At 47.8% G+C, this 18,882-nt stretch overlaps 1 long non-coding RNA gene across 1 annotated transcript in view; it reads left to right on the top strand.

The window, feature by feature from the left end:
• LOC309840461 overlaps positions 1-10,145 on the top strand; it is a 33,800-nt gene extending 23,655 nt beyond the window's left edge. Inside the window, exons 2-3 of the long non-coding RNA XR_014298610.1 lie at positions 7,358-7,466; positions 8,499-10,145. This is a non-coding gene — a long non-coding RNA (uncharacterized lncRNA). The remainder of the gene's footprint in view (positions 1-7,357; positions 7,467-8,498) is intronic.
• The last annotated feature ends 8,737 nt before the right edge of the window (positions 10,146-18,882 follow it).

Below are 18,882 nucleotides of genomic sequence, written 5' to 3' on the forward strand. Positions count from 1 at the left end.
AGTATATTCAGTGTTGTGCAACCATCACCACAATCAATTTTAAAACATTTTTATCACACTAGAAAGAAACCCTATATCCATTAGTGGTCACTCCCCATAATCCGCCATAACACACCACCCCAGCCCTAGGCAACCACTAATCTACTTTCTGTCTCTATAGTTTCTCTGTTCTGTATAGTTTATATAAATGGAATTGTACAATATGGGGTCTTTTGTGACAGGAGCTAATATTTTTATCTTTCCCCACAACAGAAATTCTTCAAGTGTAGCTATGTGAATCCCTGTTGGTCTGTAAATATGACTTGGCTGTTCATTGTAATCATGACCATCAAAATAACTTGATTTTAAATGACTAAACTCTATGTATCATTAGACACTGTATGGCTAATGACGTTGTCTTATTCAACACAAGTCTAACGATGCCCTATGTAGAAGTTGGGGTGGAGAAGCCAACTCACTTTGTCAAGGTCCCATGAGGAGTTCTGACTCGAAGCAGGGAGCCGTACCTCATTCTGTCTCACTCCAGGACCTTATCACTACCCAGTAATGCCTCTCTATATGACAGTCTATTGTGGGAAAGATGATGTCATGTGCTTAATTTTCATACAACGACATTTTTGTCCTAGTGAAGTTAATTTGCAGTGCCCGTTGAAATAAGTAGAGTTAAGGGCTTGAGGTACTCTTGGCCTGACTACAGTTATCCAATATTGAACCCTTTTTTTTCTAGAAAAACTTACCTGGGAGAAGAGCAGCAATTACCATTCGAGAGAAAATGGGCCAAGGAATGAGTCGTAGACTGTGACTTAAGGGTTGGTAAAACAGAAAGAGCTTGCTAAGTCCTTAATTATTGGTGCTCAGTTAAGGCTGCATTTCCTGTTCTGCTGTTCCTGTGGATATCAAGTCAGAGAAACAGGAGCTGTTCTGTTATGGGCATTGAGACAGATCATCTCTGAGTGTCTAGCAGCTCCCACTGCCTGCATATTGGAAATAAATGACAGATAACAAAGAAAGGAGATGGGCGGAACCAGTTAAACCTAATTTGATTTAACAGATATATTTAAACTACTGTGTATATTGTCACTCTGCTAGGCCATGGAGATCCTCAAATTTCTGTAAACGAGGGGTCAGTATTTTTGTTGGAAGAGGATACGAGGAGGGATTTTTTTGCGCTCATTTTATAAAGCAGAGAACCTTTTTATCTTTGGTTACACATTTTTTTGGAGGAAGGGCTGTTGCTTTTGGAAATTATACATTCTCACAGAAAGACATGAAATTCACTACCCCTTCTTCCTTATTTTGCCTCAAGGAAGCTTAGCAGGGCCTGATTAAGCAAGGAAGGTCTTCAAACTTTCTTCGACAGCTCAGAAATCCCTGGGGTTGAGTTGAGTTCTAGGTGAAGGGTTCATATTGGTGTCAAACGAGCTCCCGCCATCTCGTCACTGTCCACCCTTGACAGGACTACCCCCCACTCACACCAACAGCCAACAGACAAGCATTCATGCTTGAGACCTGAAGAAAGAAACACCTGGCTATGATTACCTGAAACTACACTGTTTTTTTTTTTTTAATACAACTATATTTTTTTAAAGACTTACTTATTAGAAAGAGAGGGCATGCATGTAATCAGGGGCAGCGGGAGAGGGAAAGCATCTCTAGCAGACTCCCTGCTGAGCTCAGAGCCTGACATGGGGCTTGATTGTATAACCCTGAGATCATGACCTGAGCCAAAATCAAGAGTTAGACATTTAACAGACAGAGCGACCCAGGCCCCCAAATACAGATTTTTTTATTAAATTACTTCATGATCTATTTCCAAGAGAGCAGGGACTTCAAATGGATCCCAAGCTCTACAAGTCTAACTCTCTGTCCCTGTCCCCTGACCTCCATCCCATTATCACCTACCTCAGAAGTTTCTAGCTTTTTCCTCTTCGTTGAGTACCTTTCGCTTCCCCATCACCCACTGTGAAAGGGGAAAACAAGGCACTGAGTCATATGGCAACTTCAGCCCAAAGTGGTCCAGTGACTCTCAGTCTGCTCCCCGTCCCAGCTACGAGGAAGAAGTCTGAATTCATACCCTCCTTAATGAGGGAAGCCCTCCTTCCACTCTGAGAAAAAGGATAAACAACCTTAGAAGGAAAACTGGCTAGCTCCCGACAATAAGGAGAAAATCACTAGTGGCTGGTGGATGTCTATGCAGGGTTTGAGCTGCTCAGTTTACTCTGACCTGAGTGGGTTGTGCTGGAGACAGTGTGGGGTGACAACATAAAGCGATAGAGATGGGCAATAAGAAAGCGCTATATTCAATCTGGAGTGATCCAGAGGTTTTTCTCCCAAAGTCACTAGTACAAAAGCCCCATGAGGGCAGAGATTTTGTTGCTTAGAACTTAGAGAGCACTCAATAAAAAACTATTAAATGAATACATGAACCCAGGATAGACCAATCATACAGGTCATTTACTGACAGGTAGATTAAGGGCAAGGAGAGAAGGCTGGGGGTCAGTTCTTCCCACTCCTGTCCTTGGGAATTCTATTGCATCTGTGACTGCCAACCCCCCTCTACCATATTAGTACTGCTAATTATGCAAATTCTATTAGTGTCTATTCCTATGCCAGATATCATACCAGGCAATTTACATCTATATGTATTTAAACTGAACTTCACCTACCTGTGAGGTAGATATTATATTGCCATTTTATAGTCAAAGGAGCTAAAACTCACAGAAGTAACATGTTCACAATTAACCATCAGCAAAATAGAGATGATGATGTAATCTGACTGATTCCAAAGCTCACTCTATATTTGTAAACTATAAAGACATAAAGGGGAGAATGGTATTTATTTCTGGGTTGCTCTTAAGAGGTTCTAAAGTGAAACCATGTGCTTTGTTATGGAAAAAAAAATCAGCCCAATCAACTCCAACATGAATCAAAGACTTCCATCCTAATGTTATTATTTATGGTATTGATATTGTGGGTTATTACTGCATTCTTCTAGAATTCATCTCAAGTTTGTAATACGTGATCAGACACTGGTATGTGGTCTCACTGATTTATAGTGATCTATTAGTGATCTAATAGTGTTCTATTATACATAGTGTTCTATTCTATTATACATAGTGTTCACTAATTTAGACATAGTGTTCTCCATTGTGTAAATATTCACAGGGAGATCAAGAAGCTGGCACTCATCTCCAGAGACTTAAAGAATGTTTAAATAGTTCCTTGATGGAACATCCTTATTGACTAATTACCATAAGACATTATGAACCATATTGTGAATTGCTCTCCCTTCTTGGCTTACGAGTCCCCACCTGAGAAGCAGAAGCTGGGGGGTAGGGTGGAGCTGGGAGGATGGGAAGGGGGGAAATGAAGATAAAAGGGAGGAGCTCGAAGATTAATCCTGTAGGTTCATTACACCGGAAAGGTGGGTCCAGGAAAGCCATGTTTGGCAGGTAACGGGCCTTGCCTGGATGACTCAGCAGCCTCCAGCATGGCAGCCAAGCTGAGTCGGTGGAAGGAAGCACAGTTCCTCCAGGCCTGATGGGTGAGGTTATAAAGAGCTCACTGAAATACATTTCAAAGCCATTCACTATCCCAGTAAGATGCTTCAAAACCCAGCTCAGAACTAATCCAGAAAGAGAGTGCCTCGATCCAAGTTCATAAGGCATGCGAACAAGTCACCCAGCATCTGCCAGGAGGCCTTGGTTCTGGGCAAACTGGGAAATTAACAAAGTTCCGCTGAGTGTGCCACCCATTAGTAAAGGGCCACTGGCTCCCAAAGGCTTTGGGATTTACATACTCAGCCTCCACAATGAGGCTGCTTCATGCTCCTCTGGCTCCTTCCACTGAAGCATCCCAAAGTGCTTTCCTGGGGTGCATTATTTATACCATTGGGTGGAGAAGACTCAGAGAAGCCAAGTCTTGCCCAAAACCAACCAGCAAGTCAGTTCCTGAGGTGGGAATTGGGATCCAGAGCTCCCAGCCCTATTGTGGCCTTAGGATGGGACTCCAGAGCACAGCAGAGGCCACGGGCGAGCCCTCTTGTGTGGAACTGTGACAAACTAAGGGAACAGGGCCAGTGTGGAGGCAGAGCCCCACAGATCCAACAGCACAACCGAAAACCAACTCAGAACACACATCCTACCTGAGGTGTATCAGTAGCATTTTCTTTGTAAATAAGGACATCAGTATTGAGATTAGTTGTTGCGAGGTCATAAAATATTGGAGTTGGAAGAAGCCCTGGGAAAGCATCAGTCCAATTTCTTTTGTTTCCTGGTGAGAATATGGCCATCCAGAAAGACTAACTCGCTGCTCAAGGTCATGCAGGGGGGTCATACCAGAGCCAGGCCCATAGCCTGTGTATCTTAAGTATTAACCCTCTATCTAAATGCCAAGAGTTCTTACAGTAATTACTTGACACTAAGTGATCACCACCTCAAACAGGAGCTAATCTCCCCCTGCACTTTCCTGTTATCTGAGCTGAAATGGCATAAGGAAACCAGAGGTGAAGGGGTGGTGAACATTGATTGCTCAGACCTGTAATCTGAGACGGGAAGCCTCCTGGATCCTCTACTCCTTTGGTCTTGGAGAAAATGAACACTGCCATGGAAAGAAATAGTGGTACATTTCAGGGAGAGCTGGTGAAGCTGGGCTCGCAGGCAAGGTCGGGCCTACTCTGGGGTGGGTATCTAAAATAAGACAAAAAACCAAACGCACAAAAAAAACCCATAAAAAACTTGTCTGGAACAGTGTTCTCAGGCTTCTTGCCTGGGCTTCGCACTCCACTGAGTGACAATGGGCTCTCAGCATAGGTGGTAGCTGCCAGTGGGAGGCTCTCCCATCCCTCACCCACCAGGTGTTCTTCTCAGCAAGCACATCAGCTTGGCAGGGAGTGTGGCTTCCAGGACGCTGGGAGGAGCAAAGTGGTGCAGCTCCCTCTCCTTTGCGGTCCAGGTGTCAACAGATGGGCTATGGATCTGCCCCTCCCTTAACAAATAAATAGGACTTTTATAGGCTGAGTAATCCCACAGGGGATAAGCCAGACTGTCAGTTATCGCAGGTTTTCCAGCTAGGGTCTACTGTCCCCAGTCCTGGATCACAGAGCCTATCACAGTTCCCGCAAGGAACGACGTTTCTAGAATGCTAGCCAACCCCTGGGCATCCATGAGGCTGCATGTGCCCCTGCTGGAGTTATGGGGAGCCAAGTCTTCCTGGGAGCTGCTGCTCATCCTTTAAATCCTCCTTCCCCCATTTGGCAAATGTCCTGCACCCTTTCCCACTGTTCATGCTCATGGTTCCGTGCAGATGTCGTCAATCCCTCCAGTTCAGCCCGGAGAGACAAGAGTGAAATTGCTGAGAAGACAGATTTAAGGAAGGAAAACACTTCCTTGTTGAGAACGACATCAGCCCCAACCTTTTCACGCTCCTAACCACTGCCTGATTTCAGCAAAACAGACCAGGACACAGGCTCCCTGGCTGTTCTCTTTCTTTTGATTCCCTTCCAATGCCAGGCCTCTGAGCAAGAGGGGCCGTCCAGCTGAGTCCTGACAAGTGAACAGGGACACTGGCAAGTGGACAAAGACCAGGTTGGATGCTAAGTCCTTGAGTTCAATAGTGCCTGCCTTCTAGGCCCTACAAGAGAGAGAGCTCATGGAGTTAGCGTGGAAAGAGTGTTAGGAATCAGATATGGGATTTGGGGTCTGATATGGGCTTTGAGGTCAGTAAACCTTCCTAAACCTGGGGTTCTTCATCTGCAAAATGGAGATAGTAATCCCTCCTCTCCTCCCTTCAGTAATTGTGAAAATTAAGTCAGTTAGAATAAATGAAAGCTTTGAATCGCTGATGAGTACTGGGCTCCAAGTGAGTCTTCATTTTGCTCTCCTGAGTTCATGGTGTCCGCGCCCTGGCTGGTTGAGCCACTCCCAACCGTCGCAGAGTTCCCCAGGTGGGTTCCCACCCAAGGGAGGAGAAAGGAGGTGAGCCCTGGGGTTCTCATTTGCCTCCCTCCTCCCTATAAATATTCTACAAGCACTGTGCTAGGCACTACTCCGAGAAAAAAGAAAAATAGAAAAAAATCCCTAATTTCAAGGAAAGATAGTAGAACCAACCCCTAGTCCTAGCCCATGGTGGCGATTGTCTGATGAAGAGGGGACTGACCTTTGGGACAATACCAACTGTCTCAGCCTTCAACAAGTACCTCATTGATGGATACCGATAACGATAAGAGATCTTTCTGGACCCTTCAGGCCCAAACCCCAGCTGAGATCCCAGAGAAACAGGCGATCCAACCCAAGCCAAGAGAGGGGTCACTCACTTACCACCTTCAGACTGGTCAGAGGGGCCGGAGCCTTTGACTCACGCAAGCCTCCTTTGCAGCGTGGGGTCACATTAGGGTCGGCTGTCAATCCCTAATGCCAGAAAAGCTCCCCTCTGACTTAGTCATGATCTCCAGGATTTTGATCTACAAGCAATGAACTGGCACTTTCCACCGAGGAATGACGATTGGGCTCTGCAGAGCCTCATTAAGCTCCAGGACTTAATGACTCTCCTGGTTAATGGAAGCAAAACCATGTATGTGGTCACATCTGCCAGCATTTTGGCGAAAGAGCGAAACTTTCCGAGCAGGTTGGGGAGTAGCGGCACTAATCCCCCAGGCCACCCCCTTCTCCCCACCCCCCCGCCCTTATCTGAGGCTTGTTTTGACAGCTCACAGAGCTGGGTCTCATGAGAAGAACAACAATATTGCTCCTTTCCCTTTTCACGTCTTTCGTTCCAACCCATCGTTTGCCGCAGGGGGAAGGAAGAAACAATCAAGCATTGTCTTGTTCTGGCCCGGTGTGTCAGGGCCTCATGGAATAAATATTATTTGCCTGGGAGGGGAACTAGCTAGCAGACAACTCACAGTGTAAAGTGAGGGCTGGGTAGGACAGGGAGGGTGGTGATATTTGGGTTTGGTTTTATTAGGAGTTTAATCTTTTTCTCCCTTGGTTCTGTGGGTTTTGTTCCCCTGACAAGCCATTAAGCGTGAGTTGGTGTTGTGCAGGGCCTCTGCCAAGAAGAAACAAAAGAGATTTTTTGCAGCGTGTGCCCTTGGTCACTCCCTCCATGTCCAGCTTTGAGTGAGTCAGGGGTGTGCCCCCTGGGGACACTCACAGGCCGAAAACAATATCTTGGAACATTCCACCTGCCATGGCAGCCCCTCAGCAGTTACGGTGGGGACGGCAGACCCCAGCACGGATCTAGGGAAACAAGGGCCCCAGGTGGATTCCCAATCAGTCCGCATTTATTGTATTCCTACTGTGTGCAGTTCAGGAGAAGCTCTGGTGTACTGCATTTCAATTTTCCTTTGTGCCTTTAGCCTGAAGAGAGCCTCCCATCTCTCTGGAACAGAAATCAAAGATCGGTCATTGACTAAGAGACAGACATTGGAGTGACTTCTCCAGAAAGACTCTCAGGAGTAGGAGTGGGTAAGAAACACAAAGGTGTTGCTGCCTTGGGACAACCACAGAGCCATGGGGGTAGGAAAGAGGTGTCTCTCCACAGTGCAATCAAAAGTCTCCCCTTTCTCCTCACCACAAAAGTCCCTCATCCCTAAAATCCATTCGGAGTGCAAGCTACCTATTCAACCACAGTAATGAGAGCACTTCCTGACCAAGAACCTACTACATGTTGGACATTGTGCTAAGGGCTGTTACATATATTATCTCATTTAAGAGAATGGAATCCCCACCCATCCAATTCCATAGATGAGAAACTGAAACTTGGAGAGGAGAAGGAACCCGTACCAGTTTCCACGGCTGATAAGAAGGTCTCGAACCCACCTCTGTCTCCACAGTCTTAGGCTCTCAGAGGCACTTCCCATAAGCGGAGACGGATTTGTAAAGACCCTCTTACCTCCAAGCCAGACTGGACACACCTTCACTAAGGGGGCGGGGGCCATCTGCCCCTGTGGTGAGAGGCTTACTGGCCTCAGAGAATGGCAGCCACGACCTGGGCTTTGGGGCCATTGTGCCATCTTCAAAAGTTGGAGAGCCTCTGTTCCCAGAGGGCAGAAAGCCTGTCTGTGTACTCTATTTAATTATTTCTGCATCCCAAATTATTCAGCGCTTTCCTTGGTGCCATGTACAATTAGGGATTTAAGATGTGTTTTCTGGGGATGATAACGATCTCACCATCCCAGCCGGTGAAGTAAACATCACTCCCCTTCTCTCAGGGAGAAACAAAGAGCCACAGAAGGCTATGCCATCCCAGGCACTCAGCACCGTGTGTGGAGGGCATGGGCACGGGAGTTCGGCACACCTTGTTTGGGATCCTGGCTCAGCCACACACTAGCAGGGTGCCTGGGGCAAGTCAGCTGACCTCTGTGAGGCTGAGTTTCCCCAGACACCTCCCTTATAGGTGATGTCAAGATTAGGTGAGAAAATGCCCGCAAAGCTCCTTGTCTGGCAGAGTCCGGGTTCAGTGCTAGTTTCCTTACTCCGTGCATCTCTTTCTTTCAGTAAGACTCATGGTTCAAGAATCTTGATTCATGTCTGCCTTGGGGATATTTCCACCACTGCACACAGCTGGTACCACACCGGGCTGGTGGGCATGAGGCCCAGACTTGGGGCCACTGTTCTCCTCAGCGGTATGGCTGAGACCAGGCTAGAGCTCTGCAACAAGATGGAACTCAAGCAAGGAAAAACAAAAGGGAACATAAAGTCATAGGAATGTGCAAAGAAGTCAGAGGGTGACTTCTGCTCCTTGTGGCCCACTGTAGGGAGGCCTCTCTGTCCAGCCCCAACTGTCTCCAAGGAGCACCCTCTAACCTGTCTAGGATCCTCAGGGTCGAGGCTGAAGAGAAAGAAGTTGGGATCCTGGAGAACTCTCTCCCTGCCAAGACCTACTTCTGGAGTTCCCACTTCGAGTCTGAAGACAGGCCGTCTCCCCAGATGATAACCAGAGGAAACGTTCCTTTCCCAGAGCCCCTGCCTCCTTACTTTCAGGAGGATAAACATATCAATCCAACATCAGTAAACCCTGCATCCATCCAGGGAAAAGGGGACATGAGGGAACATTATCTACGTCATCTCCTTGGATCTTCACATCAACCCTGTCGAGTATTTTTGTTTTGTTTTTTATTTTAAAGATTTATTTGTTTTAGAGAAAGAGAGAGTTTGGAGAAAGGTAGAGGGAGAAGAGAGAGAGAATCTCAAACAGACTCCCCACTGAGGAGGGAGCCCTATGCAGGGTTCGATCCCATGACCTTGAGATCATGACCTGAGCTGAAATCAAGAGTCAGACAAACACTTAACCAACTGTGCCACCCAGGCGCCCCCTGTCAGATATTTCTGGAATATCATTCCTAGCCAAGGGATGAAGATATTTTAGCTTGAAGGGATTACGGGAATTGACCAAGTTCACAGCTGGCTAGCTAGTGGCAGAGCAAGCACTAGTTCTAAGCCCAGTTCTCTGGTGTCTCTGTCCTTGAGCCCGGGACACCAGCCCCAGCAACTGCACCTTCCCTAGGAATGAAGCTGGGGCTCTCCTACTGACCAGCGCAAGAAAGTTTCCTGGAAGTACTGAGTGAAAGAAATGAGCACCGGCTGAGGCCACAGGCCTGAGGCAAGGGGACCTAGCAGTCATCCATCTCTCTGCCAGGTAGTCGATCAGAAGACCAGGGTTCAAGTGCAGACTTCACCACGTGGAAGACTGTACAGGTCGGAAACCTTACCCTCAGTGCCTCAGTTTCTCATATGCAAAATGGGGGAACAAATAAATCAATATATATAAAGTCCTTAGAACAGTGCCCGGTACATAGTAGTTATTAAATAAATTCAGGCATTTTGTCAACACTGTTGTTGTTGTTACTATTATTTCCTCTCAAAGTTCTGTGAAGAATAAATGAGACGATGAATGTGGAAACACGTTATAAGCTGCAAAGGTCAGGGATGAGAGCTCATAGATGCTGACAGGACAATAGGAAAGGAGAGTTGGCCGCACATCATGTGTTCCAAGAGTCTCAAAACCTTCAATGTGAAACACAGAACTACTCCAAAGTCCAGCATCAGGCTTCCCCGCTCAGTGGGGAATCTGCTCCTCCCTCTACCACTCCCCCTGCTTGTGATCTCTCTCTCTCTCTCTTTCTCTCTCTCTCATGCTCACACTTTCTCTCTCAAATAAATAAATAAAATCTTTAAAAAAAACAAAAAGCAATCATTTGCCTTCTGGTTGTTTTTGTGTATTCTACCTCAATTTTAGACCAGATCTTTTCTGTCACGGAGCTAGCTGTTTGAATTTCATTTAGTTATCCTCAATCATCGCATAGCAAGGTGTTAAAGATGCAGCACCTGGTCTAAGATGTCCTTGGGTGTCTTAGTGCAAACAGAGAGAGCAATCCAGCTCTGTCTCTCTTTCTCAGGTAATCCAGGTGCGTCCTTTCCTGATGGTCAGGAGGAACCAGGCAGGCAAGCTGCCCAGCCAGGGGGAGCTGCTGCTAGCTGGTTAATGGCCACAAGCCCCAAAATGCCACCATTCAAGGTCTTGTCACAAAAGCTCCTTGGCCCACACGGGGCTGGTTTCATACGTGTCTGGTCAATTAGCCAAACAAGAGTTACTGAGTGCGACTTTGCATCCAACACCATGCTGGAAACCAGGGGTATATAAGGGAAATGGCTATGCCATGGTCCTGGCCCCTATAGAGATCTGTCTGGCTGGTAAAATAAGTCAAATGAAACTGAAACAATGAAAGAATTATAAAAGAAGGTGATATAACAATGGTTAGGATTTACGGCACAGGGTCGCCTGAGTGGCTCAGTGGGTTAAGCCTCTGCCTTTAGCTCAGATCATGATCCCAGGGTCCTGGGATCAAGCCTTGCATCTGGCTCTTTGCTCAGCAAAGAGGGGGAGCCTGCTTCCCCCAATCTCTCTGCCTGCCTCTCTGCCTATTTGTGATCTCAAATAAATAAATAAAATCTTAAAAAAAAAAATTTACAGCACAGAAAGTAAAAGTTAGAGTATAAATGGAGACAAAAGCTAGAGGGGCCTGGAAAGGCTCATGCAGGAAGAGGTTCTTTAGCTGGGCCTTGATGGTTGTGTAGGAGTCGCACTGATGGAAGGCATTCCAAGACCGGTAAACTATGTGAGAGAAATCTAGGAGGTCGAAAACACCAAGGACTGTTTATGGAGCAGAGGCCAAACTGGCGTGACTGGACCAGAGCGAGTCCATCCTTATTCCCAAATGTCTCTCCTGCTTTGCAAGAACCAGGAAAATGAATTCCGGATGGTAATACAGCTAGTTGAAGTTGGTCCAGTCAGTCCTTATTTGGCCTCCCGCATTGATAGCCCAGTATGAACCTTGGCAAGCTACCTACCCCCTTTGAAACTCTCTCCTCCTCTGTAAAACAGGGATGATAGGAGCTACTGAATAGAATGAGGATTCAAAGGGAGGGTAAGTGGAGGTCCCAGGGCCAAGTGCTCATAGGCGGGTGATGAGGACCATTCTCCCCTCAAATTCCAGAGTCAGGAGCTCCCAGCTCAGGTTCCCTGGAGAAGAAATGCCCTTCCAAGCTCTCCCAGGAGCTAGTGCCCATCTCTCCCTGCAGAGAGCAGCAGGAGTTGCTTTGTCTCTCTACCTCTTCAACTAAGTTCTGGGCAGAGGATAAAGACAGAGTTCTCTGCTCTTGGAACTCCCTTCTGCCCTGCAGGGGAGGGTGAACCAGATTTGGGTGACTCTCTTGTTGTTGACACTGATCTGTCCAGGATACAGGAGGATGCTGCCTGGGGCCCACCTACCCGCAAAGCAGACCGCACCTTGACGTTGTGGGATCCTAACAGATGCCCTCCAACTAGCCCTCCAACTTGCCAATTCTTTGAAAGAAGGTCGCTGTCCTGAGGGGAAGGGGGGGTTCCCTGCTGGTTTTGCCACTCTCCTCTTTCTCTTCCTTGAGAAGCCAGCAAGGTGGAAAGGACCTTGAAAGAACTTCTCAAAAGGGCTCACTGACCCAAGAAAACAAAGTGGCCCGGTAAGGAGCTGCCTCAGATTGAGGTCATCCATGAAAGCGTGAGCCGGAGAAAGTAATGATCACCTGGCCCTTCTGCGCAGCCTGTGAGGAGCCACGGAAAGCAGTTGCTAGGGTTGGAAACAAACAACATGCTGAGAGGCCTTGGGAGAAGGAGCATTTAGTCCATCAACCCCCAGGGACAGGCCCACACTTCCTGACACTGCTCTTCGGCCCGGTTTCAGGCCACTGAGTCCAAGTTTCTGCCACAGACCCAGGGCTGAGGCTGTTTCCAAAGATCTTGATAATAGTTTTCCACCTGTGCCTTGCCCAAGCCCCACGGCCGGCCGGGCGCGCCTGCCCTCTCTCCTCCCGTCGGGCTGGGCTCGCAATCATTGCTGAGAAGGGAGTCACCGTCCAGCGAGGCCCTGCCTGGAAGGGGGGCGGTTAGGAGGGGGCCGCCCCGCCCGCCCCCGGAGGGACCCACACAGCCCCGGGGCACCGGGCCCTGCCCCGCCGGTGGAGAAGAAGCCTCCAGCGTCCCTGGCTGCGGGGCTCTGCGACCCCTCCTCCCTCCCCTTCTCGGGGATCGCCGGCGCGCCGCCACCGCCGGGGCCGTGAGACCGCCCTCTGGGCGCCTGCCGCCCCGGGGACACCGCACGCACCTCCGAACAGACACCTGGCGTGAGAGGGAGGGCGCAAGGGGGCGGGGCGTGCAGGGCGTGCGTGCACACGTTGTCCGCGCGGGTGCAGGTGTAAGCCTGGGAGGGGGGCTGCAAGGCGCGGCCCGGCGCGTGCGCGCTGGTGCGTGCGGGTGCGCTGGAGAAGGACTGTGTAGGCATATGAGCCCATTGTTTCCCCGCGTGTCCGCTCGTGTGCGTGTGAACAGAAATCGGAAGGGGACATCCTAACGGAGAATTCCAAGTAGCCTGAAAGACAGCCCCAAGCCCCTGGACGGAAACCCCTAGAATGTAAGCTCCATTTGGGGGGAGTTTGTGTTTGACTGTTCACTGCTATGGCCACAATGCCTCTTAGGGTACTTGGTACACTGGAGGTGCTTAATAAATCGTTGCTGTCTTAGTGAGTGGATCCCAGAGGTGGAGGGAGACCATTCTGGAACCGGAGAGAGTGGGGAAAAAAGCCACATCTCACCTACTTGGCTGTTCTTGCTGTCGGTCCTGAGTCAGCTGTTCTCCACAGGGTAGCTGCCTCCACAGCTACCCAGGGGGAAATTAGCAAAGTACCTCCTTTATTTCCCTGCTACCCCTGGCTAACCGCCCCCCCCCCTCCCCTTAACCCGCTTGTTTCCCGGGTCTCCTGTTAGCCCACAACTGACAGAGCGCGGGAGACTGTCAAGCCGAGGGCGCTGCCTACGGAGAGCTACCGAGGCGGCCTCCCCCTTCTGGAAGCATTGGGTAAGATTCGGTGAAACCTGCGCTCTTGCTTTGCTCCTCCATTGGGGAATTTAGACTTGGAGCTTCCATTTCTCCACTTTCAAATAGTAGCTGTTACATTTACCCCACAGAGTTGTTGGGAAGTCAAGGAGACCCTAGAAGTCAAGGATACCCTAGAACCCGTGGTAGGTCTTACAGAAATGTTGGTTTCTTTTCCTGAATATTAGGCAGCAATCTGGGAGTGTCCCGAGTATGGCTGGGGACTGGTTATGGGTTGATGATCACGACCAAGACATCCCTCTTTTTTTCACAAGATGCCTTGAGGGGAATTTAAGGGTTGTTCAAAACTGAGGGAGGCTTCATTTCTAAAACCTTCAGAGGTTCTCTGCTATGAGTCATGTATTCTGCTAGGACCTCCTGACGCTGAGGAGGGAGGTTTTCCAAGTCATTAAACCATCACCTTGTGACCAACGTGAAACGCTCCCAGGCCTGGTCTCTCTGCTTGGGGACCTCCCCTGCCCACATGGGCTGCCTCCACAGCCACCCTGGGGGAAATTAGCAAATTCTTCCTTCGGCTGGAGAGAGAGACAGGACCTGAAAATCTAATCCTGCAATAACATTTTTCATCACTAAAGGAAGGATTAGATTTCACCCTCCTCAACCTGATTGAAGGCCTCACCAGAAATAACAACCTTCATGGGGTAATTAGGAAATTATCCTCTTACAAATTGGTAGATGTCTCCTTTCTTTTCCTTGGGACAAGAGGGTTGTTTTTCTTTTGCCCTGGTGAAGTTGGTGAGATTAACCACGCCACCCGGGTAATTGTTCACTTGTGGGTAAGCTGATAGCCTGCCCTTCCAGGGTGCGTCTGCCAACACACTCCAGAATAACATGTTACATCTCTCTGCAGCCCTTCCTGATGAAAGGAAAACTTCAATCATATTTAGTTAAAGGAGTTCTTTAAACCCAGCCTGTCAGTGTCCAGGAGGTAGAGAATGACACTGAGGTTAAAGGAAAGGTTTTGTAGAACTGGCTAGACGTGAATCTGTTTAAAGGGATTGAGTGCATTCAGTCTGAGCCTTATCGATACCAACTGTTCCTGGGCTTGTGGAAAGCCCAGGAAATATCCCACAGAGAGCCCAGGAAGTCCCAAAAGGCCCCAGGAAGAATTCTCAGTTGATAGCAAGGAGAAATACCCAACTGTGAAATTTCTAAGTCCTAATCTGTTTCAGTTTAAAAATGTACAATGTTAGTGGAAAGGAGACCAGAAGTCCAAACGTAAAACTGGAATGAATATTAGCCTCCTCTTTCCACTTTGACATGTTCTGTCTCACTCCCACCTTCCCATCTTCTTTCTCTTTCTGTCTTGCACACACACACACACACACACACACACACAGCAATAACCAACAGGCTTGACAGATCTCTTGGATTCATTAAGAATCTTCTGGAGTTTTCAGTATGCTAAAAGGTGTGTCTGTCAATATGTCTGTGTAAATGTGTGTGCGGGTACACACTTATCTTTTAGCATTTCTGTTTCGCCCTTGATATATTCCAGGAACTCTTAAACATTCTCTCACTCAGTGCAGGCACCAAAAACACAGCAAAACAAATGTTGTTACTACCTCCCATTTAGCCAAGGAGGAGCCTGAGACTAAGACTCAGGGAGGCGAAGTGACGTAGGTAGTGCCCTGCCATCAGGGTGCAACACGGCTGGGATTGGAGTGGATGTTCCCTCCCAGAGCATTAACTATCATCATTGTCTCATCTGACGTGGGTGTAGAAAGGATCTCATCATTAAATCAACGCTGTATAGTAAACGGCTGATAGCAATTTCATGTGCTGCCCCTTCCAGAAGTATTTGCCCTGAAATAGGAAGCAATTCATAATCCATATGAAGAGAGCTCTCATGGTAAAAATTTCAGGCACCAGGAACAGGCTAGTAAAAGAAATAAACATCAGGACTTAGATGAACTGAAGTCCCTTGACTTAATGAAAGTTGACAGAAGTTTTATTTCTAGGAGCCCCTATAAGCCCCCTGGATGCCTCTGTGCTCTCGGCTTGTCTCCTTCCAGCTGCTCTGGGTAGCACCAGCTCATACAAGCAACAGAAGGGCAGGCTCCCTAGTACAGTGCTTCCCGAAGTGTGCACCCAGGACTAGCAGTGTTTTCGGACCTGGAAGCTCGATAGAGATGCAGATCCCGAGGCCTCAGACCCACTCAGTCAGAAACTCTGTGGGAGGGGTCCAGCAGTTGGTATTCTAACAAGCCTCCTAGGTGATGCTGGTGCACCCTGGAGTTTGAGAACCACAGCCTTCGAGCCTACAAGAGGATGCCCAGACACCTCCCCAGGAGTTAACTGACCCCAGTAGGTCCCTTAGATTCTAACCACACCCCCCAGACACTCAGTTTCCTAAACATTTCTTTTTCATGTATCTCTGATACACCGTGCCTGTTATTTTGAAAGCGCTTGCTTTCTTCTTTATTTGGCAAACTCCTACTAATTATTTAGAGCTCAATTCAAAGATCTCCTCCTCTCAAGTTTTCACCTGTTTTCCTCCTAGGAAAGTTTCACTCACCTATTCTCCTGTTCCCCTACAGCACCTGGGCATACCTCCCTGTCCCTCTACATCACTGGGCATGTCTCTTCTGCCCCCCCCCTATATCACCAGGCATACCTCCCCTGCCCCCACTACAGCAGCTGTGCATACCTCCCCTGCCTCCCTACAGCACCTGTTCATACTTCTCTGCCCCCCTACATCACCGGGCATAACTCCCCTGACCCTCTACAGCACTTTTACATATCTCCCCTGTCCCCCTACAGCACCTGTGTATACTCCTCTACCCCCCTCTTAGCACCTGTGCCTACCTCCCCTGTCCCCCTACAAAATCTATGCATATTCCCCTGCTCCCCTATAGCACCTGTGCATACCTCAACAGCATTGTCTGGTTGTGTTCCTTTGGTTTCTCTGCATACCTTTATAGTGGACCGTGATAATGTCACAGTTGATCTTACTCCTCTCTGTATCTCCAACACCCAGCATTGTGCCAAAAATGCAGTAGGTGCTTAATAAATACGTGTTGAATACGTGAATAAGTGAATGCATAGTCCCAAGTATTATAACAAACGTAGTGAGTAATAGAGACCGGCGGCTGTCTTACGGGCACACAGCTGGTTGCTTCAGATCCAGGAATCCTGACTCCCAGCCCAGGAAAGCAATTGTGTCTATTTCACCTAGACTGGGTGTCTTTAGGTAATGTAATTGCTGAACAAGAGAATCATTTTTGGCTACTTCGTGGCAGATAATTATGCCAAACACACAGAACTGGTAAATTTCTTCCCTTTAGGCAATGGAGCTATGACTGGATGAGGTCACAGGCTCTGTCAGTTATCTCTGCATCTGTCTGTCTTTATATATGGCACCAACCTATCGCAATGATATCTAGATTGACTATTAAACCATTTATAATGCCCAGGAACGAATTTGTGGCAGCCGGCAATTAGTTCTATTCATGTTTTTACTTTTTCTCCCTTTGAAGTTTAATGGACGGTTTTATGATGTAGTCTTCACTGCCTCCAAGTCTGCAGGCTGCTCACAGCCCAAGTCTCCAGCTAAGGATTAGCATCTAGAGAGAAACAGCTCATAACCTAAAGCGACTCTTAGCACCTGTTTTCAGGTCTGATGCTTTGCCTGGGTCTTCTTTTCTCACGAAGAGAATCAGGATGAAAAGGGATAAGAAATGTATCCATTTGTTTATTCATTCAAGGCAACACACATGGAGTGAGCCTTCCTATGTGTTAGGTATCGGGGACACAGAGAGAACAAGATGTACCTACCTTCGCAGAGCTCCTAGCCTAGTGGGGGAAGCAAGGACTGCAAGTAGGAATCTATAGTTTAGCGTGATGAGCACCATGCTGGCGGGAACACGAGGGAAGGGTATCTATACTGGTAACTCCAGTCTGAGTAGCCAGTTGAGATGGAGGGGAAGGAGAGAGGCCTGGAGATGAGAGGGAGGAAGGTGCTCCTCAGAAACCGAAAGTAGTTCCAATGGCTGGACTTCTCATGATAGACATTGGTGCTTCGTCTTTGGTGGAACGCCTTGAAATCCGGTAATGCACGAGAGGCCCAGGCTATGAAAAGTGGTGAGAAGTTGTAGTCTGGTTCAAGGAAAGAAGGACACAGTAGGGGCCATAATTTCTCAGCATTGACTTCCTTGTGGTTGGTAGGTACCATCGACAGTTTCCTCCTTGTATCAAGGAAAATATATTTCTTCAAGCCCTTTGTGGCTTTGGGGACTAAGGAGGTCATGGAAGACAGGGAGGTGTGAATATAAGGTTTCAAATTCATCGTTTCTCTTTCAGATGGCCCGCTTTCCCCAGAGCTTAAAAAACATACACAAAAGTCCCTTTCATCCTACAAAGAAAACTTGAACTAACTGAACATAAGCCCTCCCTCACCCTGTGACCTTTGGAAGTTCTTTATCTCTTCCTTTCCTTTGTTAACCAAATTCACCCCCTCCTTTTATTCACATTTCTTTACACAGCTGCCTTGCTTGCATCTTTACACCCCCCAGAACTACTACAACAGAGCTTATCAGTGGCCTTCGGTGGCCACATCCAATGCATTCATTTATTTGTTCAATAAAATTGAACAAATGTTCAAAACAACAAAATTGAACCAGGCACCATTGCAGACCCTAGGATATGGTGCTGTAAAGCCTCTCTTGGAACCTATATGTTACTGGACTCCTTTCAGTTCTAAGGTCCCTGTAGCACTTGCCTTTGTTGCCTTCTGGAAGCACTCTCTTCTTTTCCATGGCACTAATCTCTGATGGTTCTCCTGTCTTTTATATCATTCCCCTCAGTCTCCTCTGTGGATTCCTCTTTCTCTCCGTGTTCATTAAAACTTGACATAAGGGGGGCCCCTGGGTGGCTCAGTAAGTTAAGACTCTGCCTTCGGCTCAGGTCATGATCCTAGGGTCCTGGGATCGAGCCCTGCATCAGGCTCTCTGCTCAGCAGGGAGCCTGCTTCTCCCTCTCTCTCTCTCTGCCTGCCTCTCTGCCTTCTTGTGATCTCTGTCAAATAAATAAAATATTTTAAAAAAAAACTTGACATAAGGTAGGTGGTGTCCTAGCCTCTAGTCTTATCCCCCAAGAATGGATCCTTTCTCTGAGTTCAGTTCTCAAATATGTATCTCAATATCCATATTACCAGCTCCTTCCAGATCTCCCTGTGGATTGCACCTCAGTTTTCTGTTCCTTCACCTGAGTTTTCCCATCTTAGCAAATCCTATCATGCAATCATGGAAGCTGAGAGTCAATCCTGGACTCATGATTTTTCTTATCCCTGTGCTCTCCATGCTTAGAGCTTCTGTCCTAGTCCAGGGGCCTCATCAGCTATCCTGGAACTTGACCGTAGTCTTCTTGCCTCCAGATGGATCCTATCTAGCTTGTCTTGCATGCCACTGTCAGAGCATTCCTAAATTGCAAATTTGACCATATCCCTCCCC

This window comes from Mustela nivalis (assembly GCF_964662115.1).
Source record: "Mustela nivalis genome assembly, chromosome: 9".
In the NCBI taxonomy this organism is placed as follows: Eukaryota; Metazoa; Chordata; class Mammalia; order Carnivora; family Mustelidae; genus Mustela; species Mustela nivalis.